Source organism: Leptonychotes weddellii, chromosome 6 (genome assembly GCF_054177405.1).
Source record: "Leptonychotes weddellii isolate Sample4059 chromosome 6, ASM5417740v2, whole genome shotgun sequence".
Classification (NCBI taxonomy): domain Eukaryota; kingdom Metazoa; phylum Chordata; class Mammalia; order Carnivora; family Phocidae; genus Leptonychotes; species Leptonychotes weddellii.
In genome coordinates, this window is record NC_138374.1 from 38,088,092 (window position 1) to 38,109,234 (window position 21,143).

The window sequence follows — 21,143 nt, forward strand, 5'->3', positions numbered from 1 at the left end:
TACACAGCCTCCGTGCGGGAGAGCTGAAGGGGCTGAGAGTGCACTCTGGTACCCGGAGCCCTCACCTACACTGCACTGCCTGCCCCTCGCCCCTCACTGGCCTGGCTGCAGGTGGGGAGAGCTTTCCAGGCCCCTCACCCTCAGGGGAGTTCTCGGGACAGAGGAAGCAGGAGACCTGAGAGCTGCCCCGGGGCGGCAGAGAGGGCCTGGGTGTCTGCACAGCCCAGAGGCCAGGGAGGCAGGGCTATGGTGTTTTATGTTAGAGCAGGCAGCACTCAGGCACAAGCCAACACACCCCACACTTGTTGGGGGACTAGAATCAACCAGGGTCACTGATACCGTCCACAGAGCCCTGATGCCAACTTCACTTACTTCTGAGCCCCAGAATTCCTGTCCATTGTAGAGAAGTCCTGAAAGCTCTTGTAAGAAAAGCTGATAGAAGGGCGCCTGGGTGGCTCAGTCGGTTGGGAGTCTGCCTTCGGCTCAGGTCATGATCCCAGGGTCCTGGGATCGAGCCCCGCGTCAGGCTCCTTGCTCAGCAGGGAGCCTGCTTCTCCCTCGGTCTGCTGCTTCCCCTGCTTGTGCTTGCTCTCTCTGACAAATAAATTTTAAAAATCTAAAAAAAAAAAAAAAAAAGCTGACAGAAAAGCCAACCAAGAGGACAGGCCCGTGGCCCCTGTGTTTCTGTCTTTCTGGCCACAGCACCAGGGTCCAGGGAAGCTGGTCTCTGTGACCTGGCCTAGTGGGCAGCGCTGTAATGCCTCTCCCGTGCCGTTCCCATCCTCTTCACTGCTAGGGATCACTTTCCTCGTCCTGGGGCTGGTAAGGGCTATCTGGTTACCCGGAGACTCCTGGGAAACTCCCAGAAGCTGTTGTCAAGGGAATATTAAATGTCTGAATGAGCATATTCCTGTAGGCACCCAGCCAGCCGCTCACCTGGGCCCCCCTCACCTGCAATCTGCTGGGTTCCAGGCAAACCCTGTCAGGATAAGGCCCTCTGTCCCATGGCCTGGGGTGGGGTGGGGGGCATAAACTCAGAAATTCAGAAAATCTTGCTCTTCTGCTGTCTTCTGCCAGAGAGCAGCAGATACAGCTCTGCCCTTCTACCTGCTCTGAGTGCCATCCACGCCCCCCCTCCACTCAGTGTAGGCCTGCCCCTTGGGAGCAAGCCGAGTAGCCCTGTGGTCCTGCTAATGTCCCCAGAGGCATCCAAGGGTCCTTCTGGTCCCTGTGGCCCACCTCTCTGTGGCTCCTCCCACCCTTACTCCCCATTCTGGGGTGTTCCCACTGAGCTGCCTCCTGCGCACCCTAAGATAGCCAATAGGGAGACTAGCCAGGGTACAGCCGTGGGACAGAGTTTACACAGCACTGTGGGGCCCTTTCCTGTCCCCACAGGAGTACCTATGGTGGCGCCTGGGTTTGCTACCTTCTGATGCCCACATTCCTGGCCTGGGGCCCTGACCCAGGACCTTCAGAGGTGTTTCCTTTGCCCATCCTGCCTGGTCCGTGTGTGTCATTTCAGTGAGTCCAGTCTGGGGGCTCCAACTTCATACCCATCCAAGGACCATGCATTTATTAAATGACTACAGTGTGCTCTGCCCTGGATTAGCATCAGTTAGAGTGGCTGCCCTGGGCACCCTAGCTGTGTTATCAGAAGGGGAACGACACAGTCACACACACACACACTGTCAGCCCCAGAACCTAGGTTCTTCCTCCCTTTAGCTGGAAGCTCCTGTCAAGGGGAGTCAGGGCTGGTTAACAAGTGCAAGAGAGGAATAGGGAAACAGAAAGTCAAGGAAAATATGAATAAGACCAAAAGAACAAACTTTTAAAAAAGATTTTATTTATGTATTTATTTAGAGAGAAAGAGCACGCACAAGCAGTGGGAGAGGCAGAGGGAGAGAGAGAGAGAATTCCAAGCAGACTCTGTTCCAAGCTCAGAGCCCGACACAGAGCTCAATCCCATGACCCCGAGATCATGACCTGAGCCAAAATCAAGAGTTGGATGCTCAACCGACTGAGCCATCCCGGCGCCCCAAGAACAAACTTCTAACTTGAAAACTGATTACACACCCTAGAGAGGCATGTACCTTGGGCACGCCCAGCAGCCCGTGGCAAGCAAGAACTTGCTACTGGATTTCAACCACGAGATTGATTCCCTAGAGCCTTTGACATTTCCTAGGGGCGCATGGAACACCCTACCTGGCACACACAGAGAGCGGCTTGAACCACCTTGGGACCATATACTTTTTTGACCTTTTGGTAACATGCTGGAATAGCAGGAGAAATAATTTTCTTCCTCATGGTGTTTTCACTGATCTTAACCAAGATCCTGAGCTCTTCCCTACAAACTGGAGCATTTGTCTGAGGGGAACAGGAAGGAAGGAAAGCACCTGCTTTGATTTCTAACAGCCCAGAGCAATTTCTGACTGCTCGTAGGGGACAAGGACGGGGCAGGATGGAAATCTAGACGAACCACAGAGATGTGCTTCATGAAGAACAATTCTAGCATGTGATGCATGTCTGGGTTCCTTCTCAGTGAGTAAAGTACCCCATAAGCCCTCAGATTTCTGAGCATTGCATGAGTGGACCTGGAAGATTTCTGAATGCAATCCCTGAACTTGAATTGGCTTTGTCTTTCGATGTGACTGTGGACCTGTTACCTTTGCAGGGGGATTCTCAAAGCTGTAAACATAATTATAAATATTATAAATTCCCTCTCATGCCTGCCCAGCCGGTCAGGTGACCTCCGCTGGCCTTCCAGCTTTACCCCTATCTGCTTTCAGGAACTGGAATTGACAAGGATCTATGATCTCTGAGACTCCGTTTCCTCCTCCATTGAATGGGGGTGTTAAAACCTGCGTTATTCATGAGAAAGTGAGTAGAGTGCCCTAGGCTGCCTCACCCATAGTCAGGGCCCCAAGCTCACCGGGGCTGCCGAAGCAGGAGAGGGCGAGTCCTGGCTTCACCCCGGGCAGCACAAATGCCCACACCACCCCACAGGGACACTGGGGTCAGCCAGGACTGTGCCACCCTGTGGAGCTGTGTGACCTCGGCTGGCTCCATCTTGCCCTCTGAGTCTCCTTCCTTATCTATAGAATGGAGATAGCGATGCCTCATTGGACGCAATGCTTTAATTTGACAAGAGAAATGAATCACCCACCTGGAACACAGCCGACTTCAGCAATGTGAGCCCCTAATCCTTTTACCTGGTTGCAGAGGGATTGAGATGGCTAAGGCAGGTCTTGTCAGGCTCATGGCCCACTCTGTGGCAGAACGGGCCCCTCCCGAAGCCCTCTGGGTCAGGGAGCAGAAGGATAGCAGGAGGCACAGCAGGTGTGGGGACCACATCTCTTTTCCCAGAGAGGGGAAGTGAGCTCCTGGTGCGAGTGTGAGGTCCCTGCCCGAGAACAGCTAGCCCCACTGTGTCCAGAGGTCCCAGCTTTTCCACCTGCAGGGAATATAGGGGTTCGCTATCGGCAGGGCAGTGGGTTGGGACAGCAGGTGCTCATTCTCTCTTCTCAGAAGACCAGCTAAGTCCAGGAATTGCTGGCAGTTTCAGGCAACCAAAGTCAGGGACTGTTGATGGTTGGCACCCTCTGCTTTCGGGGCTCTTCAGGGATCCCAGTCTTCTCTCCCATCCTCCCTTCACACTTGGGCCAGCTGAGGCTCTGGACAGAGCTCCCGGTCAGCTCACAGTGGACCTCTGAGAGCCTCTGGGGCCTCTTTCCTCTTTCTTCCGGCCCACCACTCTGTCCCATGCCCTCACATCCAGCCCCCAAGGCACCCTAGAATCATCAGGGAGCTTAAAAAATTGTATCACCTGGAGCCCACCCCCAGAGACTCTGATTCTGTTGGCCTGGGGTATATGGCCTAGGCACTGGGATTTTTATTTTGTATTTATTTATTTTAGAGATTTTATTTATTTTTTTGAGAGAGAGAGATTGAGAATGAGCAGTGGGAGGGGCAAAGGGAGAGAGAGAAGAAGACTCCCCGCGGAGCAGGGAGCCCGACATGGGGCTCGGTCCCAGGACCCCAGAGATCATGACCTAAGCCGAAGGCAGATGTTTAACCAACTGAGCTGCCCAGGCACCCCGGCACCGGGATTTTTAAAAACACTGCCTAACAACATTCTGCATGGAGCACTGGGTGTTATGCACAAACAATGAATCATGGAACACTTCATCTAAAACTAATGATGTAATGTATGGGGATTAACATAAGAATAAAAAAAAAAACAGGGCGCCTGGGTGACTCAGTCGTTAAGCGTCTGCCTTCGGCTCAGGTCATGATCCCAGGGTCCTGGGATCGAGTCCCACATCGGGCTCCCTGCTCCGCGGGAAGCCTGCTTCTCCCTCTCCCACTCCCCCTGCTTGTGTTCCTGCTCTCACTATGTCTCTCTCTGTCAAATAAATAAATAAAATCTTAAAAAAAAAAAAAAAACACTGCCTAACACAAAGCCTTAGGCACCCGACCTACATCTTCATGCTAATGCCTTCCATACACATACCTGGACTCACAGGGGAGCCCTGTCCCCCCACCCACCATTCACTCGCATCCCCTCAGCTCCGATTCTGTCTGCTCTGCACGGCGCAGTGCCTTTGCAGCCTGGGCCAGGAGCAGACTCTCCCAACTTTTCCCAATTCAGGCTCCAACCAGACCTGCCTGAGCGCCTGTAAAGTGGGGCAAGGGCTGTGATGAGAGGTCCGGCACCTGGTGCCCAGGGGCAGAGGGGCACACGAGAGGAGCCCCTCTGGCAAGGGCTGTGGCGAGCAGAGCTGTGAACTCTGGAAGCCAGGCAGAAGAGGCAGGGTTCTTACCTGGGGTCTGCAGGTAGACTTCAGGGCCTCCATGAACTTGGGTGAGAAAAAAATGATATTGTTTGCACGAACCTCTAGCCGAAATTTAGCATTTTCCTTTATTATGAGCGTGGATAAAACCCCACAGTAGTATTGCCTGTGACTCTGTCCCCAGTGGAAATCACCGCTACTTGTCTATGGCGGTAGGAATGTTGCGCGATGACACAATATTGGTTTTGCTCTTCGCTACTTCAAACTGACGGGCCCTGCATACACCTGCCGCCAGATCTTGTTGATTCGTTAATGAAGAAGCACACATGTTACTCCATCACAAACTTATTTATTTAATATTTTAGTGATCATATTTCGCTGGGATCAGTTTCCTTCGTAATCCTGTGTATTTTATTTTATGCATTCATCTTATGCACCATTCCTGGCAAGGGCCCCATAGGCTGCACGAGACTCCAGAGGGGTCCCTGGCACAAAGGTTAAGAACTGTGGAGTAGAAGTTGAGGGAGGTGTTCAGAGATCAAGATGTGGAAGCCACGATTGTGCGGGGCTGCAGGTGGCCTCCCCTGAGTACCCCACAGAGGCTGCCTGGAGGTCTTAGGAACTGGGAGACACCTGCCTGTGACAAGCCCCTGGATCCTTCAGGCCTGGTTGTTTAGCTTTGCCTGGGTTCCCCGAGGCAGCCGGAATCGGGCAAGAACTGCCTGGCCTCCAGGCCTCACCATCCATCCCAATCCCTGAACCCTGGCGCCCGGCCGTAAGTCCTGCCTTCCCCTTTCCTCAGATAAACTTTGATTCCTTTGATTGATCAGCAGAGCTGACCAACACCCCGTGGGGACAGAGTCTGCAGGAGGCCTCGGCCACCCAGAGATGAGGGGACCCAGTGTGTGACACCTGTCCCCGAGACAGACTAGGAGCAAGTGAGCTGTGCTCAGGGCAGGGCTTCCCTGGAGAGCCAGAAGCGGCCTTCACTGCAGGTCCAGGAAGCTGCTAGGCCTTCTAGAGAGGGCTGGACAGAGGAGGGAGGTGATGGGGAGAGTAAGGGGTGGGACTGTGGTGCAGGGCTGACTTGCAGAGCCTGGGGCTCCTCCCTTCACTGCCTGTGGACACAGAGGGGATGGAGGCCCACACTCATGCCCCAGAGCATGGACCCTCCAGCCCAGCCGGCCCCTCAGCTCTTCTCACTCCAAGAGGCTGTGGTCTCCACCAGGGACTCGGCCTTTCCCTCATCATCTAAAAGCTTCTCAGAAATGCAGTTCTGAGAGTGAAAACTTCACAGCTTCTCCCTGAGGACCAGGAAGCCTACGATTTCACAGCAGCAACCCTGCCCACCCCTGCCCGCATGTCCCCACTTGGGACTCTGTGTCCACAGCAGTGGTAGGGTGAGTAACCATGTGACAGGTTTGAAGAGTAAGGGCTCCCCCTGCCCCACAAATCCCTGAGGACACACCAGGGCAAGGGAATTCCTGGGATTGTTTTGTAGTTTTTATCTGTGTGATCTGATACCAGCACATCCTTTAAAAATGAAATCTGGGGCACCTGGGTGGCTCCGTCGGTTAAGCATCCGACTCTTGATCTCAGCTCAGGTCTTGATCTCAGGGTCGTGAGTTCGGGCCCCATGTTGGGCTCTGTGCTGGGCGTGGAGCCTACTTAAAATCAAATCAAATCAAATCAATCATACTGAAAGCTTTATATGAAAAATAGTCCCCTGCCCCATCCCTCCCACTCCCTAGTTCCACCTCCTGGAAGCAACCATTTTCAATCCCTTAGTATTTCTTTTGCTAGCTATCTCCATATTTGTACACAAAAAGCTTATGCTACCGAATCTTGTTTAGAAGGATGTGGAAAGAGACTTTTCCTGTTGTTGGTTAAAGCCCCAGAGCAGAAGCCAAGAGGCTTAAGGGACCCCGCAATCTAGAACGAATGTCACAGAGCTGCTTGACAGCCCTCCAAGCCACCTCAGAGGAGCCCAAGCTGGGCGCTGCACCCCTTCCCCAGGGAGCCTCCAAGAAGCTGGAGGCTGGGTGGGGCTCCTCAACCCTACTTCTTCGCAGGTTGATCTGGCTGGGCTATTTGTTGGGGGACCCCTGACATCAGTTTTCCCAGAGAGGAGCCGAGTAGAGAAGAGGGCTGGTGGGGGGAGAGAGGCATCTCAGTATTCACTCAGCCCCCTGTTTTGGTTCAGGACCTCCAAGCCCAGTTCCTTTGCCTGATGCCCAGCCCCCAGGGCAGAGATATCCCGATTCACCCTGGAGACCCTGCAGTCTTCGAACGTGATGGGGGGAGAGCTGTGCAGAGTGGGGAGGATGCCGAGGGCTCCTAACACCATCCTGTGATCCCCCTGCTGGCCTCCCCCCTCCCCCGATGTCTTCCGTGTAATCAAGTGATTATGGGTGGTTCATGGTTGTTCCCATCGCCGGCTTGGGACTTGGCTTTCTCGGGGCCACTGAATCAGTTTCCACTCATCTTCCTGCTTCTGGGTTCCAGACTGTTGTGGTTTCCTCTGCTGTTCTCCCCGTCTTTGGGGGTTTATGCCTTTCAAATGTCCCTTTACTATGACTTTCATGCAAGTTTTGGAGTTCCATCTGCCATCTTGATCGGGAGTCCCCGGTCTGCTTTCTGCTCTGAGGTGCCCTCCGAGGCTGGGTGTTTTATGTTCTTCCCCTTCTCTGTAGGTTGAGAGGGCACGAGTGGAGGCAGGGGCTGACAAAAAGGCACAGGAGCCCCGGACTGAGGCACTGCCCATCTGTGCTAGGACAGCTGTATTCTGCTCTCACTTCTAAAAACGGTTGATTAATTATTCAAAAGGCTGGAATTTCATTATATATTTTGTAGCTCACTCTGTTAGTTACCAGGGGCGAGAATATCTATGAGGAAGTTTTAACTGACTATTGCAACCCATGACCTGGAAGTCTCTCCATAAGCATCTTTGTACATCGGCGTGGTCCTTCTGAGGCTTATTTTCCCAAAGTTCCTGTGGCGGGACTCTGGGGTGCGGGCCTGGTCAGGGATCTGGACCCCTGCTCTGAGGGTTGGCCTCCCCCACCGTCCCCAGCCTCCCCTCCCCAGTGTAACACCCAGCATGGTCACCCCTGTGTGCAGCACCAGCCTAGACTGCACTGAACAGAAAAGCACAAATGAGAACAAACTGCCTTAATGTGGGGACTTGAAGGAAAAACAGTATTTGAGTTCACAGAACCCTAAGCCTAAAAACCTAAGTTTCTAATATATGCCCCACCCCCCTGCCAACTCCAGATCTAACTGACAAGCATAAAAGGACTTCAAATCCCTCTCCCCAGCAGCCCAGCCCTGAGCTAGAGTGTCTTCGGGTTTGGGTTCAGGTTTCTGATCTTTAGACTTATTGAATAGAAGTGATGTGTCCCAAGAAAAAAAATCCAGGCCTGGGGATCCCTGACTATTTTGTTTTCAACCTCATGGCAGATAGCTGGCCTGCATTTCTCTCCGTTACAGATTTTGCTGTTCCTGCCTCTGGTCAGTGCCCCTGGAAGAGACTAGAATCCAGGGGGCCTGGGTGCGAGGCCTCAGACACCTCTGAGCCCCACAATTGGGACAGGGCTCCCCCCGGTCCTCCTGGGTCCGGCGCCTGCTGAGGACACAAACATAGAAGTCTGCAGGAGCTGGGGGCAGGGCTAGACTTTGAAGAGGAAACTGGTATCAGGAGTGACAAAGCCTCCCCTCAGAGCTGGGCCTCAGGCACCCCAAAAAGGGTGGGGGTTCTTACCTGAGCACTTATGTGCCTCAGTGAAGGCCACAACAGCAGGAGCTCTCTGGGAGGCCCATTAAGGAACCACCTACCCCCACAGTCCTGTTCCTTCCCTCTGCCCTGCTCTCGGGCCTGGCCCCAGCCATCCTGTGCTCAGAGCTGGCTCCTGATGGAACCACGCAACAGTGCTGTGTTTGGGTAGGGCTGACCCAGGTGAGGCCCAGGAAAGGTTCTCCTGAGACTTCCTTCCTATACCCCTGCAGCTTTCAAAGAGGAAGGACTGTAGTCTCTATACTGTAGGCCCTCATCTCACTGTGCCAGCCACGAGGTCCTGCCCCTACCCACCTGCTGAGAGCCCCAGGCGCAGGGACACTCTTGGCCAGCTCCTGAGGGCCCACCCACATGATGCTCTTGCCTCTTTTGATTTCGAATTCCCAGGACTTCAAATTGAAGACCAGTGAAATGTCAGGGTGGGAAGGGCTCAGCCAGACACACTACTGGAAGTAGTGTGAGCAGAGTAGGGAATTGAAAGGGCAGCCAAAGGTGTCATGTCAGGCAAAGTCCTAGCCTCCACCTGATGCTGCTGGGAACTCTGGAGTGTAAGTTACACTTGGGATTTAATCCAACCTCAAGACAGCGGAGCTGAGCTAGCAATTCTTTGCTGTGGGCTACCCTGCAGGTACCTAAACACCCAAGCATTTCCGGTTCCCTCCAGGGCGAAGAACTCTCAGATGTCAGCCCTTAGAAGGGGGTAGGTGAGTCCACAGTACTGGTGAGTGGTGGCCTCAGGACCTGGGCAGAGCACCAAAAATGCCTTCTGCATTGAGCAAGTAACTAGAATGAAATTCTCCAAAAGACTAGTGTTCAGTGATGCACCGAGTCCCAGAATGAGGAGGGTCAGAGGTCATTACACATGGATTCCCAACTTCTGGTCCACCCTCGGAGGGGATAGGGAGGGTCTCCTCCCCTCGAAGGTTTAACATTCCTAATTGGTCATCCTCTCTCCATTCCACCAGAACATCCTGTCCTCCAGCCTGTGTGGCCAAGCTGGCCACAAGGTGACACAAGAGCCTTGGCCAGCACCTTCTGAGATGACTGCTGGTACTCACCTGGCCAGCCCTGCAGCCCACCCACTCTCATAGGCTTTCAGGAAAGAGATCATCTGGCAGACGGAATTTCTAATGAATTTAGCCACGGCTCCCTTTCCCCAGCTTACGGGTTTTAGAAATGACCACCAATAGACATAAAGGCCTAAGTCTTCTAGATTTGCCCTTCCTACTCTTTCTATTTCTATGATACAGTGGGATGTTTGTCCCCCTCAACTCCCTTGGCACGTCCCCCACCCCAAGGGCTCTGGGCGCCAGGACTGCATCTGTGCTGGGTTGGCCGCCATGTCCCCAAGGGCTCTTCTGGTGTCCAACAAACAGGAGGAGGTGCTAAGTGACTTTGGTTGATCAGAACTGATGTCACAGGATGTTTGTGACACCAAGTGTGAAGAATGAGCTTTGTCTTAGCCTGCATTCCCTGGGAAGCAGAATTTGAGGCAAAAGCTTAGATGCTAACACTTTCTGAGGAGTGAATCCCAGGGAAGCAGGAGTGAGGCAAGCAAAGGGGAGGGAAGGCCTAAGGGGAGGCTGACTGAGCGGACCACAGCACTGTAACAGGCACGGAGATTGTTTGGCTGAGAAAGACGTCTGAAGAGGGCTGTATGAGCCACCATGACGTCAAGGAGTCTGACTCAGAGAAAAAAAGGGGAAAACACACTCCCATCTCCCAGTTGCTGAGTTTACTGGGTGTCTGCCCCAGGGGGCTTTCTACCCCTGCTCTTATGTGTGGTGCCCCTCCTGGCCCCAGTAGGAACCAGAAGAGCTGAGTCCCGGGGCTGTGGTGGTGCATTCTGGCACGAGCTGCAGCTTGTGTGCCAGGGGACAGAAGCCGGTGGCCCACGCCATCTGCTGTCTTGCAGCCCATAGCTCTGAAGGCCAATATGCATGCATAGGTGCCAAGTGGGTGTGCAGTTGCTTGCACCCCAGTAGGGACAAGCTCCAGGACAGGAGGAAGAGACGAGCAGCCAGAATGTGGGGGGCAGGTGTGCCACAAGGCCAGGTGGTCAGGGGGGACTAGGCGGACGAGGCCTGCGCCACAAGGCTACGCCCAGCTCAGCAAACTCCCTCCAATGAAGATCCAAATCTTCCCTGTGCCTCAAGAATGGGGAGGTCGCAGGCAGTCCTCTAGAAGGGTCACCTGTAATATCAGGCAGACAATGATCAAATAAATCTAGGGAGATGCACGGGCCAGGTCTAGCATAAGCATTTCTCAGCAGCTACAGGAGAAAAAGACACCCCTCCATCAGAGATGGGTGTCTGGCCCCATACCCACTCAGGTTCTGTAACCCCTGGTTCATGCGAGGAGGTTCTGGGAAGCGCCTGGGGAGGGCCTGAGACCACAGAGGAGGAAGTGGTAGGCCAGAAGGGGAGAGGTGAGCAGCTGAGTGGGGCAGCCTTAAAGAGTTGGAGCACAACTCCCAGATCCTTCCATGGCCCGGAGGGAAAGAGTAGACATTTTGGAGATGAGAACTATGCAGGTTCAGAATGTGATTCACATGGTTCCGGCTGCCCTAACTCAAAGGGGTATCTGCAGTAAGCATTGCTGGTGTGGTGGATTCAAGATGGCCTCAAATTCTTTGACACTCCTCCCCTTGAGAGGTGAGATGTGTCCCCACCCCTTGAATCTGGGCAGGCTCTGTGACTGCTTTAACCAGTAGAATATGGTGGGATTCAGGCTCTACCAGACTGGGCCCAGGCCTTAAGAGGCTGGAAGCTTCCACTTCCTGTGTCTTGGAACACTCTGTGTGGGGAGCTCCAGTTGCCTTGCAGGAAGTCTGATGCCTGGAGCTGCCTCGCTAGAAAAGCCGCATCCATCAGCTTCAGTCGACAGCCCAGCAGCGCTCAGACTTCCAGCCATCCCTGCCAGGTGCCAGGCACCTGAGGGAAACTACCCTGGACCTTACCATCTGCCAGCTAGATAGCACTGAGTGAGCTCAGTTCATACCTTGTGCACAAAAACATCGTGCAGCAGAGCCCTGCCCCAATTCCTGACCTACAGAATTGTGAGACAGAATAAAGTGTTTGTTGGTTGAAGCCTCTAGGCTTTGGGGTAGCTTGTTACACAGGAACAGACAACCAGAACCAGAGGCTGCATTCCCCAGCCACCAGGGCCCCCGCTTTGCTTTTGTGTGGTTTTCCTCACTGTGCCTTCCTCTGCATTGGGCATCAACTTCAGCTTAGACTAAAATGGCCTCATTTATTGGTGTGTGACCCAAGCCTAAGGGGTGCAAGGGTCACTTTCAGAAATGATACCCCCAAGGAAGAAAAGGGATTTCCTCATATTAGGGAGGTTCCACATATTCTTCCCTTAAGATAGGGTCAACTGCCCATTCCTAAGCCAACTGCTATCAAGGAAAATGGCGTGAGGACCACAATTGGTTTAGATCTGCATTGTCTACTATGGTAGCCTCGAGACCACACAGAGCTATTGAAATTAAAATAGAAATTAAACAAAGTTAAAAATTCATTCCTTCAGTTGCGCCAGTCACATTTTGAGTGCTCAATAGCCACACGTGGCCAATGGCTACTGTAAGGGACAACACATACACTAGAACATTTGCATCACCAAAGAAAGTTCTACTGGACAACACTGACTTAGATGAATCCTTAAGGGAATTGGGAGGGTAAATTTGGGGAAGTCAAGCACAATGGTTACCACACTGGAAGGGGGTTAAAGGAGGGGCCAGAGGAGGCCGTGGTTTTGTGTGTCCTTCCTTATTTCAGTAGTTAGTTAGGTTTACAATTCCCCATAAACATCAGGGCCTCCTGCATTCTTTCTAAGCCCAGACTCAGCAAAATACAAGAAAACTAAGGCCTCACAGCACTAACGAATAGCAAAGCAAGAAACCAAATTGAATCTAACAGCACATCAAAAATTAATATACCTTGATAGTATGTGGTTTCTACCAGAATTGCATGGATAGATACAATATTAAGAAATTGATTATGGGGGGCGCCTGGGTGGCTCAGTCGTTAAGCGTCTGCCTTCGGCTCAGGTCATGATCCCAGGGTCCTGGGATCGAGTCCCACATCGGGCTCCCTGCTCGGCAGGAAGCCTGCTTCTCGCTCTCCCACTCCCCCTGCTTGTGTTCCTGCTCTCGCTATCTCTCTGTCAAATAAATAAATAAAATCTTTAAAAAAAAAAAAATTGATTATGGGGCGCCTGGGTGTCTCAGTCGTTAAGCATCTGCCTTCGGCTCAGGTCATGATCCTAGGGTCCTGGGATCAAGTCCCACATCGGGCTCCCTGCTCAGCAGGAAGCCTGCTTCTCCCTCTCCCACTCCCCCTGCTTGCTCTCTCTCTCTCTCTGTCAAATAAATAAATAAAATCTTAAAAAAAAAAAAAAGGAAACTGGCTATAATAGAAATAACGTTGTCCCTGAAAAATGAACTGATAGGACTTCACCCCCCAATTGTATGAATGCCCCCCACCACCGTAAACAAGCCTGGACTTGTCTGTGGTACAGTGTGGTTAGTCTTGGGGAGCCCCCATCACTCCTCCTGGTGACCTGGGGTCTCCTTGGCAAGTGGTGCTGGGGTGTGACTATGCTCTACAGACAGAAAGCTAGCCATGTATCATGTGCCTGACGGGGGGCCCAAAGTGAGGGGGTCGTGTGAGCAGAGGGGACGGTCTGCCTGCACCATTAGCCCTGAGCTTCCCAAAGTGGGCTACAGGGAGCTCAGAAGTAGAGTTCCTCAGCCCTCTGGAGTCAGGCGTGGCCTGAGACCCTCAGCTGTCCCCTCTGACACCCTCCAAAGCCTCATCAGTTTCACCTCAGTGTGTCCTCCGGCGATTAGCAGGTTTTCTGTATGCTGTGACGAAAAAACCACTGGGGTGCCTGGTCTGGGTAACAAGACCCTGACATGGGAAAGCATTCTTCCAGGGGACGGGAATGCCAGGCAGCCGGCTTTCTGACCTATTTCCGGTGGCCCTAACTAGGAGGGTCAGAGGCAAGTGCTGTTGCATCTGCCGACTGGCTGTCTGGGCACCCCTCAGCTGACAGTGCCCCCGCTCCTCCTGGGGACACCCAGCCCCCCAGCCCCTGTGTTTTGGCACAAATACAGACCTGTTTCTTGGGACAGCTACTGTGTGCCCCCTTTCCCCCCCCCATGCTTCCCAGTCCTGATAGTTAGCTGTGTTCCTCATACCCCCACTATACTCCATGCCCGAATTCTATGGAAACATCCTAGAATCTGTCCCTGACTCCCGACCACCCCCTGCAGACCACCACCTCGGCCCCCATTGTCCTTAATCTCCCCTTTCTCTGCCCTGGGAGCCAGGGCTGATGGGCTGAAAGCAAAAGTTGAACTGAGGAGATAGGACTAACACACCCCAAACAGCTGCAGGTCATACCAGCCAGAGACCTACAGAGGAGGGTGGCCCAAATGGAGAGACCAGGATGTCCTTCCTGGAGGAAGTGGGGCTAAAGTGGATTCTGCCAGCATCTATCATTTAATGGAAAACACAAAGGAACAAACAAGGGTATTCTGGCAGCTGAGGAAAGCAAGTGCACTGTCAGGCCAGGCTGGAGCAGGATGGCCTTATTCCCACCCCAGCTGAGCAGGTCATGCACGTGGATCCGTCCCTGGGCAGGTTACAGACCCAGCTCGAGCAACAACTGCACAGACCAAGTCAGGCTCCAAGGGACAGCAAGCCTGGCTGGAGGCCAGGGCCCGCTCTCCTGGACCTTCTGGCTCCCACTGAGGAGGGAACTGCAGGGGACATTGGCAGAACTGGGCGGGCAAGTCAGCTCGGCCCCCCCCCCCCCCGCACTGCCTGGCCAGGCCCTTGGATCAGCACTGGATCCCTCGGGGCCCCTCCCAGGTGCTTCAGACATCCCATCTGGAGGTCTGCTCTGGGGCTGGATGCCGGTCAGACAGTCACTGTGGAGCCCCCAAAATGGGCTCACCCTTACCCAACCTCAGCAGTGAAGATGCCTGCTCACTCCTAAACATCAGGGCACTTGGGGCACCTGGGTGGCTCAGTCGGTTAAGCTTCTGACTCTTGGTTTCTGGCTCAGGTCATGATCTCAGGGTCATGAGATCAAGCCCTGCATTGGGCTCTGCATGGGGCGTGGAGCCTGCTTGTCCCTCTCTCTCTGCTCCTCCCCCCCCCAAAAAAAAACAAAAAACAAAATCAGGTCACATGTCCCTTGCCAGGCAACTCCTTCACTCCTTCTCCATATATGTGATACAGGCCTCCATTATAGACCTTACCTCATTGTGCTGCCCCTCTCTCCCACACAGGGGAGGCCCTCCAGGGTAGGGTCATGGCTCAGTCAGTGCTGCAACCTCAGTGAGCAGCAGAGGGCCTAGTAGGCCACTGAGCAGGTACACCTGGACAGCAGCAGGGTCCCACCCGGCTGGCTCAGCCATTCCTCCAATGTGGTCCACCGAACTGGAACTAAAGATGTTCCAGGAGCAAAGGTGGATAATAATAATACACCTTCCTGTTCCCACCACAGTGAACTATCACCTGGGTTATATATTCTATTCTCATGGGTGTTGCAATGCATTTTTGGGTTCTCTAATTAATTGTTCTGTTGATCCATGTATCTATGCCTAAGGCGATACCATACTGATTTGATTAGAAGGGCTCTAGAATATGTTCTGATGTCTGGTAAGCTAAGTCTTACCTCACTGTTCTTGTTTATTTCTTGACTGATTTGGGACATTTATTCTTCCAGATAAACTCTAAGATTATTTTATTAAATCTTTCTCCTTCTGAAGAAAATCATTATTATTTGAGATTGCTGGAACTGCATTCAATGGAAAAAAAATTTTTTTAATTACATTTATTTTTTAAGTTTCCCATCATTGTTAGGCTTTTCCATTTGGTCAGATCTTATTTTGCATATTCCACTGAGATCTTACAGTTTGTCTAAAATATGTTAGTAGCTTTCTTGTGAAATTAATTTATGAAGGTTCTTGTTACCAGAGGAGACAAAAGCCATAGATTTTGGCACTGTTTAGGTTGATTGAGCAAACTTCCCAAATTCACCTATTCCAGATTTTTTTTTTCACTAAGGTCTCTTCAGTTTTCCAATTATCTGAGAAATAGATGACTTCATTTCTTGTTCCCAGATGTTCATACCAGTTACTTCACTTTCTCATTTTCTGTTTGACTCTTGTAAACAATATTAAGTAATAACAGTAAGTTGGGATCTGTCTCTAGGTCCCGATTTTAATTGAACCCAAGGCCCCTGGGGTCGGGGGAGCCTCGCTCAGCACCTTGCAGCCCTGACGCTGCCCAATGCCCCCGCCGCCCAGCCTTCAGGCCCCGGGGAGCAGAGGGTGCCCACCCAGATGCAGCGGTAACGCCGAGCCCGCCTCCAGGGTGTCCGGAGGGCACCCCAAGAGCAAGGACCACGTGCGCACAGACCCAGGAGTCCGGCTCCCGTCCATCACCAGACGCTCCCACCCGCAGTCAGAGAGCAGCCCTCGGGGAAGGCCACCAACCGCCGCCTGGTCCTCATGGCAACCTCCAGCGCTGCCCAGGCCCCACTCTAGCCAGACCCACGCATCCATCCAACCTCAGCGACCCCCGGGCCTCAGAGGCTGCTGCCGCGGCTAAACAAGGCGAGCAGGTGCCTTAGAGCAGTAACAACCCCATTGGAGAGGTTTTGCTGCCTGAACCACTGCATTAGAAACCAACTCAAACGTAGTTTTTATAACCCAAGGGATTGACTGATAATGTCATCTGCAGGAAGAAATACATGCAAACAGAAATTTGGGGAAAAAGAAAAAAAAGAACAAGGAAAAGTCCTTGTCTTGCCAGATATAAACAAAATATGTACCAGAAAATTACTGTAATAAAATACTATGAGACTAGCAGAGGGATAAATAAACAGATCAATGGAACAGAAAAGAGACCAGAAACAGACCCACCCATCTAGTCATGTATATGTGACAGGGCAACACTTTTAAATTCTGGAAAAAGGATAGATTATTCAGTAAATGATGGTAAGCATCTAAATAGGTGATTTCGACCTATTTTAAAAAGAGATGTCGCTTTCACAAAAATCTCAGAGCAAATCTTAGAGGAAAGATTTAATGGTTTAAAAAAAAATCAGCCATGGGGCACCTGGCTGGCTCAGTCAGCGGAGCCTATGACTCTTGATCTCAGTGTTGTGGGTTTGCAAGCCCCACATTGGGGGTGTAGAGATTACTTAAAAATAAAATCTTAAAAAAAATTAGCCATAACAAAAGAGCAAAATCAAACCAACCAAGAAATTATGCAAGAATATCTTTTTAGGGGCACTTGGGTGGGGGGGCAGTTGGTTGAGCATCTGACTCTTGGTTTCAGCTCAGGTTATGATCTCAGGGCTATGAGATCGAGCCCCAGGTCGGGCTCCGTGATCTGTGAGGTGTCTGCTTTGGACTTTCTCTCCCTCTTCCTCTGCCCCTCCCCACCCTGCTCTTTTTTTTTTTTTTTAAGATTTTATTTATTTATTTGACAGAGAGAGACAGCCAGAGAGAGAGCACAAGCAGGGTAAGTGGGAGAGAGAGAAGCAGGCTTCCTGCCGAGCAGGGAGCCCGATGCGGGGCTCGATCCCAGGAACCTGGGATCATGACCTGAGCCGAAGGCAGACGCTTAACGACTGAGCCACCCAGGCACCCCTCCCCACCCTGTTCTTGAGTGCGAGTGTGCATTATCTCTCTCTCTCTCTCTAATATAAATAAATCTTAAAAAAAAAAAAAAAAGCAATGAACAGGCTTAAAACTCTTCAGGAGTTTCCGTTTCTAATTAGTAATGGTGGCTTATATCAGACTATCCACTGATAACAATTCTAAATTCTGGACAAAATATTTTTAAAAGCCAACTGTTTGAAAGTATTTGAGAGCAAACCGAAGTAAGTAGAAACTGGAGAGGAGGGACGCCTGGGTGGCTCAGTCAGTTAAGCAGCTGCCTTTGGCTTGGGTCATGGTTCCGGGGTCCTGAGATCGAGTCTCACATCGGACTCCTTGCTCAGCGGGGAGCCTGCTTCTCTGCCTCTGCCTCTCCCCCTGCTTGTGCTCTGTCTCTCTCTCTCTCTGACAAATAAATAAATTCTTAAAGAAAAAAAGAAAGAAAGAAACTGGAGAGGATATGATTCTTGAAAAAAGGGAAGAACATGGAGCGAGATCCCCATTTACTCAGCTTTTCTCCCAGGTCACTCAGTCTGTGCAGAGGGGGGCTGGGGTGGAGTAGGTGTGGGTGAAAAGGGGGTGGGGATAGATCTCAAGCAGAAAGAAGCCAACATACCTGGCTGAGGAATCAGAGGTCAGGGCCTCGGAGCACCTGACATTGAGGGGGGAGCCCCTGAAAGAAGAGCACAATAGAGGGAGAACCCTAAGATCTGTGTACAAACTCCACTGAAATCCTTGGTTGACTCCTGCACTGAACATGTGCAGGGCAGGACTCCAAGGAATCCAGAGGAAGGCAAAAGCTCAATGGAAATTTCAACTGTCGTCCAATGCTAGAGAAACAAAACTTTGGAGTTCAAATCCTGTCAAGTTAGAAAAGTCTGGTAAACATTCTGGCTTTCCATTGAAACCCCAGAAGGTCCACACATTAAAAGTAAGGACCGGGGTGCCTGGGTGGCTCAGTCGTTAAGCGTCTGCCTTCGGCTCAGGTCATGATCCCAGAGTCCTGGGATCAAGCCCTGCATCGGGTTCCCTGCTCGGCGGGAAGCCTGCTTCTCCCTCTGCCACTCCCCCTGCTTGTGTTCACTCTCTTGCTGTGACTCTCTCTGTCAAATAAATAAATAAAATCTTTAAAAAAATAAAAAAATAAAAATAAAAAAAAATAAAAGTAAGGACCACTTCCTGGAACCAAGGACTACACCCTAGGACTAAGGGCAAAATTGAAATAGACCCACTCTAAAAAGTCTAAAACCAAGCCTTCATAGGATCAAAATGATCTGGCTGTGGTTTAAGTTCCTTCAAGAACAAACCTTGTCATTTGTAAGTGGAAGATAATGAGATTTAGAGTCTCTAACTTGTATCAACCACAATATTCAGAAGCCAATAAGAATTTGCTGGCCATGCTGAAAAGCATTCCCACAGTTCTTTCTTCTCATCTCCATCTATCTATTTAATCCCAGGTACCTTGAACCCATCAAGCTTGGCGGGAGGGTATTGTGGGTTGAATTGTACCACCCTCACCCCAAATTCATATGTCCAAGTCCTAACCCCCAGGACCTCAGAATATTTGGAGACAGCGTCTTTATTATTTTTTTAAGTTTTATTTATTTAAGTAATCTCTACACCCAACAGGGGGCTCAAACTTACAACCCTGAAATCAAGAGTCATATGCTCCTCTGACCAAGCTGGTCAGGCACCCTGGAGATAGGGTCTTGAAAGAGATAATTAAGGGGCACCTGGGTGGCTCAGCCAGTTAAGCATACAACTCTTGATTTCAGCTCAGGACATGAGCTCAGGGTCGTGAAATCAAGCCCTTGTCAGGCTCTGTGCTCAGCAAGGAGTCTGCTTGACATTCTCTCTCTCCCTCTCTCTCTGCCCCTCCCCCGCTGTGCATGCTCTCGCTCTCGCTCTCTAAAATATATAAATAAATCTTTTTTTAAAAAAGAGAGATAGGGCGCCTGGGTGGCTCAGTTGGTTAAGCGACTGCCTTTGGCTCAGGTCATGATCCTGGAGTCCCTGGATTGAGTCCCGCATCGGGCTCCCTGCTCAGCAGGGAGCCTGCTTCTCCCTCTGACCCTCCCCCCTCTCATGTGCTCTCTGTCTCTCTCATTCTCTCTGTCTCAAATAAATAAATAAAATCTTAAAAAAAAAAGAGAGAGAGAGATAATAAGAGTAAATGAGGTCATTGGGGTGGACTCTAGTCCAGTGTGACTAGTGTCTGTATAAGAAGAGGCAATTAGGGGCGCCTGGGTGGCTCAGTTGGTTAAACGACTGCCTTCGGCTCAGGTCATGATCCTGGAGTCCCGGGATCGAGTCCCGCATCGGGCTCCCTGCTCGGCAGGGAGTCTGCTTCTCCCTCTCCCGCTCCCCCCTCTTGTGCTCTTTCTCTCTCTCACTCTCTCTCTCAAATAAATAAATAAAATCTTTAAAAAAAAAAAAAAAAGAAGAGGCAATTAGGACACAGACACACACACACTCATGAAAACAAAGGGGAGATGATGATCCATCTCCAAGCCAAAGGGAGAGGCCTCAGGATGGAAGCAAGACTGCCAAAGCCCTTTCTATTCCCTTCCATCCCAATGACAATAAATCAGTCCATTATTCCCTGAGAATGTCTCTTTCTTGAAGTATCTTGCCATACGCAGTCAATACCAACCAACAAAAGCTACTAACATTTGGTTTTTTAGACTCTTCTGGAGCTACAAGCTTACTAGGTTCATGATCTACCTTCTAAGTAATTGTAGGTGATGGTTTTCTCAATAGTATCAGTGTGAAACAGCTTCCATAATCAGCTTTCTTGCCCCATCAGTTGACTCCTAAGTCAAGGCCACAGAAGTCAGGCTTTGTTAAGGCACACTTCATCTCTCAACATCAGTTTCCGTGTCAGTCAAAGTATGCTGACTCTCTTCTGGGGAACACGTCTGTAGGCTTTCGGAACGGTCCATCGTTTGACCTACCATCGTAAGCTGTCCTACAGGATAGCCTCTAACAAAACTAGGCTGTCCTGAACCCCTGGTAATAGAAATCATTTACCTTCGTACCAGGAAGGTCGGGAAAGCACCAAAATCTACGTGTGGCATATGCCCAGGCTGACTTCAAGGAGTTTGTGCTGTGAGACCTACCATTCTTATAAGCTTGTCTAAAACAAAAAAACACGTCAGCAGTGCCTAGAGTGGTTCCTTGTGTGCTAAGTGTGTGTGTGACAGGATCAAGTGTGCTTTCCTTCCTGAGAAGCAGAAAATCGTTGTGAAAGTATTGAAGGCACAAGCTCAGAGTCAGAAAGCTAAATTTTAAAATGAAGCTTTTTTGAGTAATAAAAACAAAAAAAACCCAAAAGAAACTATGCTAGATTATGTCAAAATCTTAATGACATAAAATAACAAAACTTTCTTCCTGTTCATGCTATATGTCTATTGCTGGTTGCTGGGCCCCTTTCACTTGACTTTCTCGCTCTGTGATCTAGGCTGATGGAGCAGCCATGATCTTGAATATGGCCAGACTCACCAGCAGATGGATTGTTCTGGAAGGTGACAAATTGGCAATTAGATGTTTAGGTCCTGAAGTGGTACATATCCTCTGATCAGAACCGATTGGCCAGAAGTAGCCAGGTAGTTCCCTACCCAAGCGCAAGGGGACAAGAAGGGCAAACACCAGGTGCCCTAAAATAGAGAGCAGAAAATATCCAACGGCATCATCCAACGGCATATGAACTGTACCTGTCCTCTAGGTCTGGTGACTAGAGGCCCAACCTTACTAGAGTTGCAGCCCCAGGTAGGCCCGTTTCCATACTTAAGAGGCCCCTGACCAACTTTCACAGCACAACTGTATACTATATACCTTCCTCCTAGTCTTTCACCAAGGAACCTGTGGTGTAATTTTG

At 51.0% G+C, this 21,143-nt stretch overlaps 1 protein-coding gene and 1 pseudogene across 1 annotated transcript in view; one reads left to right on the forward strand and one right to left on the reverse strand.

Annotated features, from left to right (window-relative positions):
• The window catches only part of LDB3 (LIM domain binding 3), a gene marked incomplete at its 5' end in the record, with an annotated part of 321,917 nt that overhangs the window by 77,452 nt on the left and 223,322 nt on the right, over nt 1–21,143 (reverse strand). The gene's annotated exons all lie outside the window — the stretch shown is intronic.
• On the forward strand, nt 9,924–20,557 carry LOC115943684 (large ribosomal subunit protein eL34 pseudogene; annotated as a pseudogene).